The following is an 8,789-nucleotide window of genomic DNA, read 5'->3' as shown; positions in this document are numbered from 1 at the left end:
TGCTCTCGAGCTGAAGGCAGGAAGGGCTAAACCAGAAACTCACTTTAACCTGATTTTTAACGCACATAAAATCAGCAGTAACCCCCCTCCATTTACACCTACAGTAATTCCTCCCCGTGCTCTTGCAAGCCCAGTTCAATTTCCATTTTAATCCTGCGTGTGTATCTGCAAATAGCCGATTACTCACGCTGGACCCTGCCAATAAATTGTGTGCTTATTTGTTTCCCTTCCTTCCAGAGTGGGTTTACATTAAGCACCACTGCAGCCTGTGGCAGGGGCTGAGGCAACGCCTCAGTGGCCACATAAAACAACTTCTTATTGAGCAAAGGCCCCTCTTTCTCGCAAAACGAGCGCTCAGAAGATACAAGCAGCTGGAATATGGGTATTTTCACGGCCATAAAAACTTCGTTTTACTTTTATTGCTATTGAAAAGCCCTCGATAGGTGCATTTCTCATCCAGCTGATTAATCTGAGGTTAGAGGCTGCCACACCAACAATTACACAGATACGCACCTCCGTGTGTGTGGAAGCAGTGTTACCTCAACCTCTTTCCAACAGAAAATCAAAGGCAAAGTGTTGCTAGCATGGAGACACAAAGAATACCCTCTCTTTTTCATCTGAGGCTCCAGCACAGACTCGCTACGCCCACTTAAGGCTCCTTTCAGCTCCCGACGTGCCTCCGGGTTGCCTAGCAATCCTAACAATATTTTATGAGGCCTTATTCCAGAGGCACATTTTGCTAATGCTGAATTTTAGATAGAAGCTCCAGGAGAAGCAGGGAGGAAGCCTGAGATAGCATCACTCCAATTTATTACAGCCAGGATACGGGCAGGGGGGGTAAAATAAAACACCAAATTATCATGCCAGGCATTTAGCAGTAAGGTCTGGCACTGTAGCCTGTGAGTCAGTGCTGCCAGGGGTGGTCTCCGTGCCTTGGGCTGGCTGCAGTAGCACAAATGTGTATCTGTGACTGCTGAGGCTCCAAACAGGCACATCCCAAAGGGAGTGGATGCTGGTGGCCAGCATGCCTGCTGGAGGCTTCTGAGCAAACGTCTCATGGAAAGAAATGATGAGGGAAAACAACTTCTGGGTGAATGAGACAGAGAGGATTCAGTACAACCAGCTGTTGCCTTCCTAATCTTGGGTACCTCCAGGGGAAGCCTGCCTCCATCACCCAGGATTGTGCCCCAGGGTGAGTGATGCTGGGAATTCAGTGGGCTGGAGAGACCAGGGGCTCCAGGACAGCTTGGAGAGCCTGGAGGGAGCTAAGACTCACTGTCCCCTCACTGCCTGGGCTGGTTGCACAACTCCACTCTGGTGAGGCCCTTGGTATATGCACAGCTCCCCAAAATCAGTGGGTTTGGGTCTCTGGGTGCCCAGGTCCTGCAGCAGCAGATGGAAAATAAAGGTACCAAAATACATAAATCTGTTTCAAATCACATTCCCTTGGTTTCTCCCTTTCCAGCCCCAAGCAAATGTATAACCCAGGCATAAAGAGCCCTTGGGGTTAGGATCAATGTTAGAGTCAATGTTTCTGAAGGCTACAGAGTTCCTATTTTTAACTTTTAGTTTGGCGAATGCAAACTTTGTTCAAAACCCAAACTTTCTATGAGTGGCTTTTAATGGTTGGAGGTTTTAAATCCTACCTTTAAAAAGAAAAACAACACCCTTAGTTTCATCAAAAATTGCTCCATCATAGTGATCTCTTGCTAACATAAACTCTCCATTAAACTCTCACATGATTATTATTTTGTTGATGAGAAATTACTTTTGGTAAAATTCAGCAACTGTTTTGTTTCTGTAAAACATGTATTGAGAAAAAGACATCTTTTCATGCCTTTCTGTTTCTCTCTCTCCCTGTTTTTTGGGGGGGTGTTAATTTTTTTCAATTTCAAGGTGCACAGGTGTTTTTTATAAGTAAGCAAACATGTCCTCTCCTGCCTGTAAAGCAAATTCATTAGCATGGGGGAACTGATAAGTGAAAACTGCTCCAAACTGAAGTGAGACACATCTCATTGATTTTTTTTCCACTGGCCAAGCTGAAGGACAAGTAAATTGGATTTTTAAAATCCTTTCACTTTTAATACTGTATGGTATTATTAGTAATGGGAGTAAGTAAAACTGTTTATAGCAGATGTTTTTCTAAAGGTGACAGTGTGCCCTGAAAGTGATGCATGATGGTTGTAAATCCAGGGTTTTCCAGCACTTACAGCAAATGTCCTTATTGCCCTAACATACCTACCTAACACAACCAACCAGAAAGGGGAGCACAGAATGGGAAAAGGAGAGAGTTTCACAGTTAATCCAGGATTTCACTGGGAACCAGCGTTACTGCTGGGAATATAATCAAAGGTTGGCTGTGCTCAGTGCTTTAGAGGTGTCTGCAGAACAGCAGGATATTTGTAGGAGAGTCCCTCCCACAGCATCTGCTCCCTGCTGAGAGGCTCCAGCGATCCCAAAAGATGCTCAGGTCCCACTGAAAGCAATTACAGTTTTCAAGTGCCTTTGCTAGTCCCTACTTCAAGGATAATCTGTCGGCAACCAAAGCCAAGAATAGATCACAGCAACTTCAGATTTCCTCTACCAGGCAGCGGCTGAAGTCCAGGGCTGCTCCCACATGGATCCCTGGATGCCTTGGTTGGGTCTGTGTTGGGGCACTGTGCCCTTCATCACGTTTTCCTTATTTTCCTGGCATGGCTTGGCCCAGTGGGAGTTTTTTCCCATTTGAAAGGGAAGGTTTTGGTATCTGGCAGGCTGATAGGTGATAGCTGATTAAAAGAGAAAAGGAGGCTTTTCATTTCTGGAGGGGGAATCTGCTGAAGGAGCACATGCAGCTGGGATAATGTGGAGTCCAGGCTGCTGGGTCATGACATAGAGGTGACATAGGAACAGCCCATTTACACACATCATATGCTGGTTATGGAACCGATTTCAGATTGCCCTGACCTTCCCTGTGTGGTTTGTGCCTGTGAAAATATAGGAAGGAAGCTGGGATCAGGCGTGAGCGCTGCGGTTTCGGCAGCACGTTACACCGGCTGTACGTCGTGACAGACAAACCATCACAGGTGTCAGTCGTGACAGAAAACAGGCACATCCTGTGTGTTTTGTTTAAATGTTTCGTAACAATGCAGGGCAAATTCTGCAGCTTTACTGACTCCTCTTGCTTCTCAGTCAGGTTGTAAAGCAAGATATTTAAGATCAGCTGCTTCCAACCCTCCAGACAATGCATGGAGCTTGTTTCCAGCAGTGACAGGCACTATATGCTGCAGTTGCTCATAAAAGTCCAAAACCATTTTCCTTTTGGGCTGAAATGCTTCGTGTTTGGTATCAGATTTTGTACTTATTGGTTCAGTTGCTTTTAGCTGTTGAAAAGTATGTGGGTTTTTTCCCTCTGTTCGCGTCGATGGAAAGTGAGAAAATGAGATCATTGAAAAAGAACTAAAGCAAATAATTCAGATCTGGCTTGTATTATGCATTTCAACAAGGTCTAAGTTTCAAGCCAAAATGAAAGTTAAGTTAGCTAAGTGGGTTTAAAGCTCAAAGCACACAGGCCAGGGTAAATTTTATGAACTATTTTAACTGCAACCCATGAAATAGTATTGCTTTTGTAAAATTATCTTGACAACAAATGGTCTTGTTCAAGGCTTTTCAAAATGGGCTATCATACATCAGACAGGCACTGGCTTGGATTCTAGAAAGGCGACAGCATTTCTGCATGGGAAATGAGCAGATCACATAATATCTTAGGGAATGGCAGAATCTGGGCATCAGATGTCCCTAGGTCCTTACTGTATTTCAGAGAACTTGCTGTGAAAATATATTCTTGATAAGTGTGATTCGAAAAAAAATCCCTGTGAGGCCTAAATAAACTGTGATAGAAACATTTCCAGCATGCTGGAGTTTACAGTAAACAGGATCACAGCTGATTTAAAAATGAAAAAAAAAAAAAAAGAAAATCATTACTATAGAAAGCACAATCTTTCCAGGCTGTGCTGCTCTTGGGAGGGAGCTAACAGACACAGCATCTCATTTAGCCCCATCTCACCAGGCACCAAGGCTGCTGCTCAGCACTCAGCATGAAGCACAGCACCTTGCAGGAGGCAGCTCTGGCCAAGCAAGGTTTGAGCAATGCCCCCTTGCACTTGGTCTCACCATCTGCCTGCCTTTTTCTGTCTCTGATCCTGCTCCCTTCAGCTTAGCAACCTATTGGCATTTGGGAAAAAAATGGTGGGTTTGTATCCTTTGTGAGCTTTCAGGACTGTGAGTGCTCCCACCGCATTTCTGACTCACTGGTGTTGTTTTCTTCAACCTTCTGCTGATTAGAAGCTGTGCAGGGAGTAGGAAGGATTCCTCTATCAGTGGATCACCTCCTCCACAGGCCAACCCTTTTTTATCAGCCCATGTGGATTAAAACCTGGCTCAGAGTCACTGTGAAAGATTTGTAAAGCTGTTCTGACTGAGGAGAGGTATTTGTGGGTGTCACAGATGGGATTAAGGTGCTGCTGTGCTCTCCAAACCCTCAGTGGCAGGTGACAGCCTCGATGCCACTGCAAGCCTTGCAGGTGTCCCCCCAGTCAGAGATCCACGCCATGGACACAGTGTTGGAAGGCAGGCACATTTACATGGGTTGTCCCAGATCAGGCATGGGGGGCATCACTGAGAGACATAAGGATCGAGGTTAAAAGCACAGATCCTGCAACAGAATTGAGAAAACTGGCAGAAATCCCTGGGGAGGCTGTTAGACATCACACAAGTGTGTGTGTGCGTGTCAGACAGATACTATCACGCACCTGAATATATTTCAAAACAATGCATTTTATTCAACTTCTTGCAGCTGCTTGGTGAAGAAGAAAATCCTACCAGACACGTATAAGTGCAAACTCCTTTTTGCTCCTGTGTCACATCACAGTGATTTCCCTGAGACACAAAGCAGGATTAAAACCCACTCAGCTGGAGAGAGAAGTGAGGCTGCTCCAGAGCGCAGGTGTGCTGGGGAAAGTAGCTCCACAGATACAGGGCACATTGCTCATCACTTACATTGCTTCAAATCAGTTTGGACAAAAACCACAACAGCATTTAAAAACCTACTCAATGGCTGAGGGAAGGGAAAGGAAAAGAGTTGCAGGGACCTGGGCAGGAATTTGAGGAAACACTGCCCTCTTCTTTTGTATTTTGTTGAAGTATTTGTGTGATGGAGGTCCTGAAGTCTCTGCTTGCTTGCTAATGATGCATCAGCAGAAGCCCTACTACCATTAACCCCATCAGATTGGCACCGTGCTCAAGAGAAATGCTGGACTGGGCAAGCACAGGGACAGCAGAGTCTGTTTCCCTTAGAGCAATTGCTTTTCTTCACTCTTCTCCTCCTCTTTCCTGGGTCAGGGCTGTGCACATTAGGCTGGCTTTCACCATGAGCATCGGTGTGTTGTGTAGCCGCTGGGTAAGTACATCAGGAGGCTCACGCCCAGCGTGCAGCTCTCATTGTTCCTTTCTGTGGAAGCTGCTTTCCAATTACACTTCAGTCTGGGGGGAAAACAGATTTCTAGTAGTTTTGAAGCCGGGCAGATTCTTTGCTGAACTGGGACTTGATAAATGTGTATTCAGTCTCACGCACCAGAACACTGAGCAACACCAATATGAAATGCTATAGAAATGCAGCATTTCACTGAGAGAAACTCAGTGTTTTTAAGCAGATGCCATCCAGCAAATAAATGCAGAAATGTACCCTTTTATCACCGTTTTTGCAAGATTTGTGTTTGCCCAATTCGATGGTATCTGGGTGACCATAACAACCAGTTACATTCATTTGCCCACACCTGATAGCACAAAACAGATTCCTGCCGTGTGTCACTGTATTGGGACAGTCAGCAATGACACACAGCCAAACAAATCTTTGACAAAGGACAGTTGGGTTTCTCACTGCTCTCTGAGTAACGCCGACTCTATCCCAGCTATCTTCTGCTCTCGCAGCTTCTTTGTTTGAATGTTTAATTCTTCCTTCCTCTGTTGCACACAGCGGTGGAGCAGGGCAGCAGCTCAAAACGGCTCAAGGTGTCTCTGCAAAGTGCCAGGAGGGATTATTTCTGCATGAGCACAGGCAGTCGTGCTTGCACAGGGTGTTGGCCTCACATCACACTTGTGGCTGAGCATGGTTCTGGTTGGAGTGGGCCCACAGCTGGCCAGTTTGCATGGGCAAGGACGGCCAAGGTGCCATTCCCACATCCACATCTCGGGTGGCACAAGAATTATGCTCAGCTCCCCGCAGCTCATGAAACCTGGCTAGCAGCTCCTGGCCATTTGGGTACTAAATCTGCCTACTAAAAGTAGGCAACTTGTAGAGTCGGGAAGTTTGGCCACACCTGCCGATGCATCCTTCTAAAACCCTGCTGAGGAAAAGGAACCACTAGAAAGTCAATCCAGCCATGCGGGATGAGATAAACTTAATTCAAACAATTCTGAGTGCGTTTACATCAGGCATTTACACTGGGGCAGTCGGCTTGGCTTTAAGCAGGATTAGCTGACTGGAGGAGCACAAAGCGTTTCCGAGGCTGAAGGGCCCTTGGTTTGATGCTGTTGCAGGCGGATTAGAGCCGAGCGAGCGTTGGAGGCTGCCGAGCACAGCGCTCTGTTCCTCACGGCACAAGAAGCTTAGGGAAAGGACGCCACAGGCAGATGAGCTGGTGAGACACGATGCTAAGCACAACCCATCAGGCAGCTCAGAGGAATCCTGTTTCTGTACACCACTTGATCACATTTTGCATGAAGCTGCGATTTATCTCGGCAGCGGTGCTGGCTTAAGCAGCAAATTCCACTCAGAAGAAATTCGCAGGTTGAAAGGAAAAGAGTTGTTAGAAAAATCTCACCGACTGGTGCTGCAGGAGTGTCCCGGTGGCTGCAGAGTGACCATGACATGTGTGGATGTGCCTATTGACATGACCAGCTTCTCAGCCCTGGGCACACAAGCAGGGTGAGGATTTTTGCAGCCAGCCTCACGTGTCAGCCCTGGGGTTATTCCCTGACTGGAGCTGCAGAAATCTGTAGCCTGTATCCAGTGTGGGAGCAGTAACAGGACCCAGCCCTGGCAGTGACACATCTCTTGGCCCTACATCAGACGAGCCACGTGGGTCCACAGGGCTTCCTGTAACTCCTGAGTTTGGAACCACCACCCTGCTCCTGCCCTGAGCCAGCCAGCCCACAACATGTTTTCCCATGCAGCTATAGAAACATTTACTAACAGCATCTGGTAATGGCCTCGCCCTATTTCTGATCCTTTCAGTGCCCTCCTGGTCAAATGACACAATTTGGGGTTTTAGAAAATCTTTAGACATGGACTAAAATCTCTCTGGTGCTGCTTTCTCTTTTTTATTTTTTTGACAGGTCAAAGGCTGCTCTGATATGAGGTCTCACCTTTCCTGCTCCCACTCACCTGCCTACCACCTTGGGTCCATTTTTAAGCACGGTTACCAGCCCACCCATCCTGATGTGAAGGGTCTAAAGGCTTGAGCTAGTTCTCCCATCAGGCAGGGTGTAGTTTTGGCTCTCACTGACCCCATGGCCACATTTTTGCTTTCTAGCCAAGCAATTTGGGGCCGGAGAGGAGCTCAGGCAGACAGGTGCGGGCAGTGCAGGTCCCCACTGGGGCCCAGGTTATGCCACTGCTACGTGCTGGGACCCCACTTAATTGCTCCTCACCACTCAGAGCAGTATTTCAGCTCTAATGTAATTCCAGGCCTCCAGCATGGCCACTTCTTGTGACCACCTCCCTCCTCCCCATGCCCCCTCTGGGGATCCCTTTCCTCCCTCTCCTGCAACCTTTTGCTGTGCCAGGCTCGGCTGGGTCTCACTGCAGAGCTGACACTGCAGTGGAGGAAGTGAGATTGGTGTTTTGTTAGACAGGGCTTTTCTTTCTTCCTCTCATTTGGTACTGAACTGCAGAAGCAAAGAGCACTCGCACTGAAGACGGTGTCTCGGGTGAAATGTCTAATGCAGTCCCAACTGCTCAGCAGTCATTAAACATCTCAGGGAAGATGTTCCAGGAACACGGATGTTAACCTTGTGGTCCTGGACTGATTCCAGCTCGTTTAATTACAGTTTTCATCGCTGAAATTTGCTCTGCACTTTTGACCAGTTATGGGATTTTTTTCCCTGTCTCCTCGAAGCTGTCGAGCAGCCTTGCTATGAGCTGCCCCATTCCCCACACGACCTGAAGAAACATGCAATTACTGCTGCTCCCTCCCCCAAGATTGTCAAAGCTGTTGTATTTTCTGGTTACTTAACAATTGAGGATTCTGCACAGTATCACCAGCTCACCTATACAGAAACATTTTACCTGTTTAACCTGGATAGATGGATATATATGCATAGCACAGACTGTATATGAGCCAAACACATGCTGTTGTTGCAGAGAATATGACCTTTGCCATTAATGTAAACATAGATTAAAGTATCATATATAATCATATAAAGATATAAAAAGTAATCCAAAGTGATAATGTAATGTAAGCTAAACAACCTACACAGTCCCTCGTAATGAAAAATGGTATGAGTATAAAGTTATATGAGTATAAAAACACTATATGAGTATATACATTCATATATGTGTGTGTGTGTGTGTATATATATATAAACTCTATAAAAATGAATTAAGCTGTTTTAAACCTCACACCTTCGTGTATGTGGGATGAATCTCCCCCTTTGGCAAGCCTTGGCAAACAGTTTGGGGGTAATAAAGCTGTACTGCGATGGAATCCCCATCTCACAGCATCGTGGGATTTGGTAGGGTGTGATGACAA

This window comes from Manacus candei, unplaced genomic scaffold (genome assembly GCF_025592945.1).
Source record: "Manacus candei isolate 608988 ecotype Guabito, Panama unplaced genomic scaffold, ASM2559294v1 h1tg000002l, whole genome shotgun sequence".
Lineage (NCBI taxonomy): Eukaryota > Metazoa > Chordata > Aves > Passeriformes > Pipridae > Manacus > Manacus candei.
Note: the sequence above shows the minus strand (reverse complement) of the source record.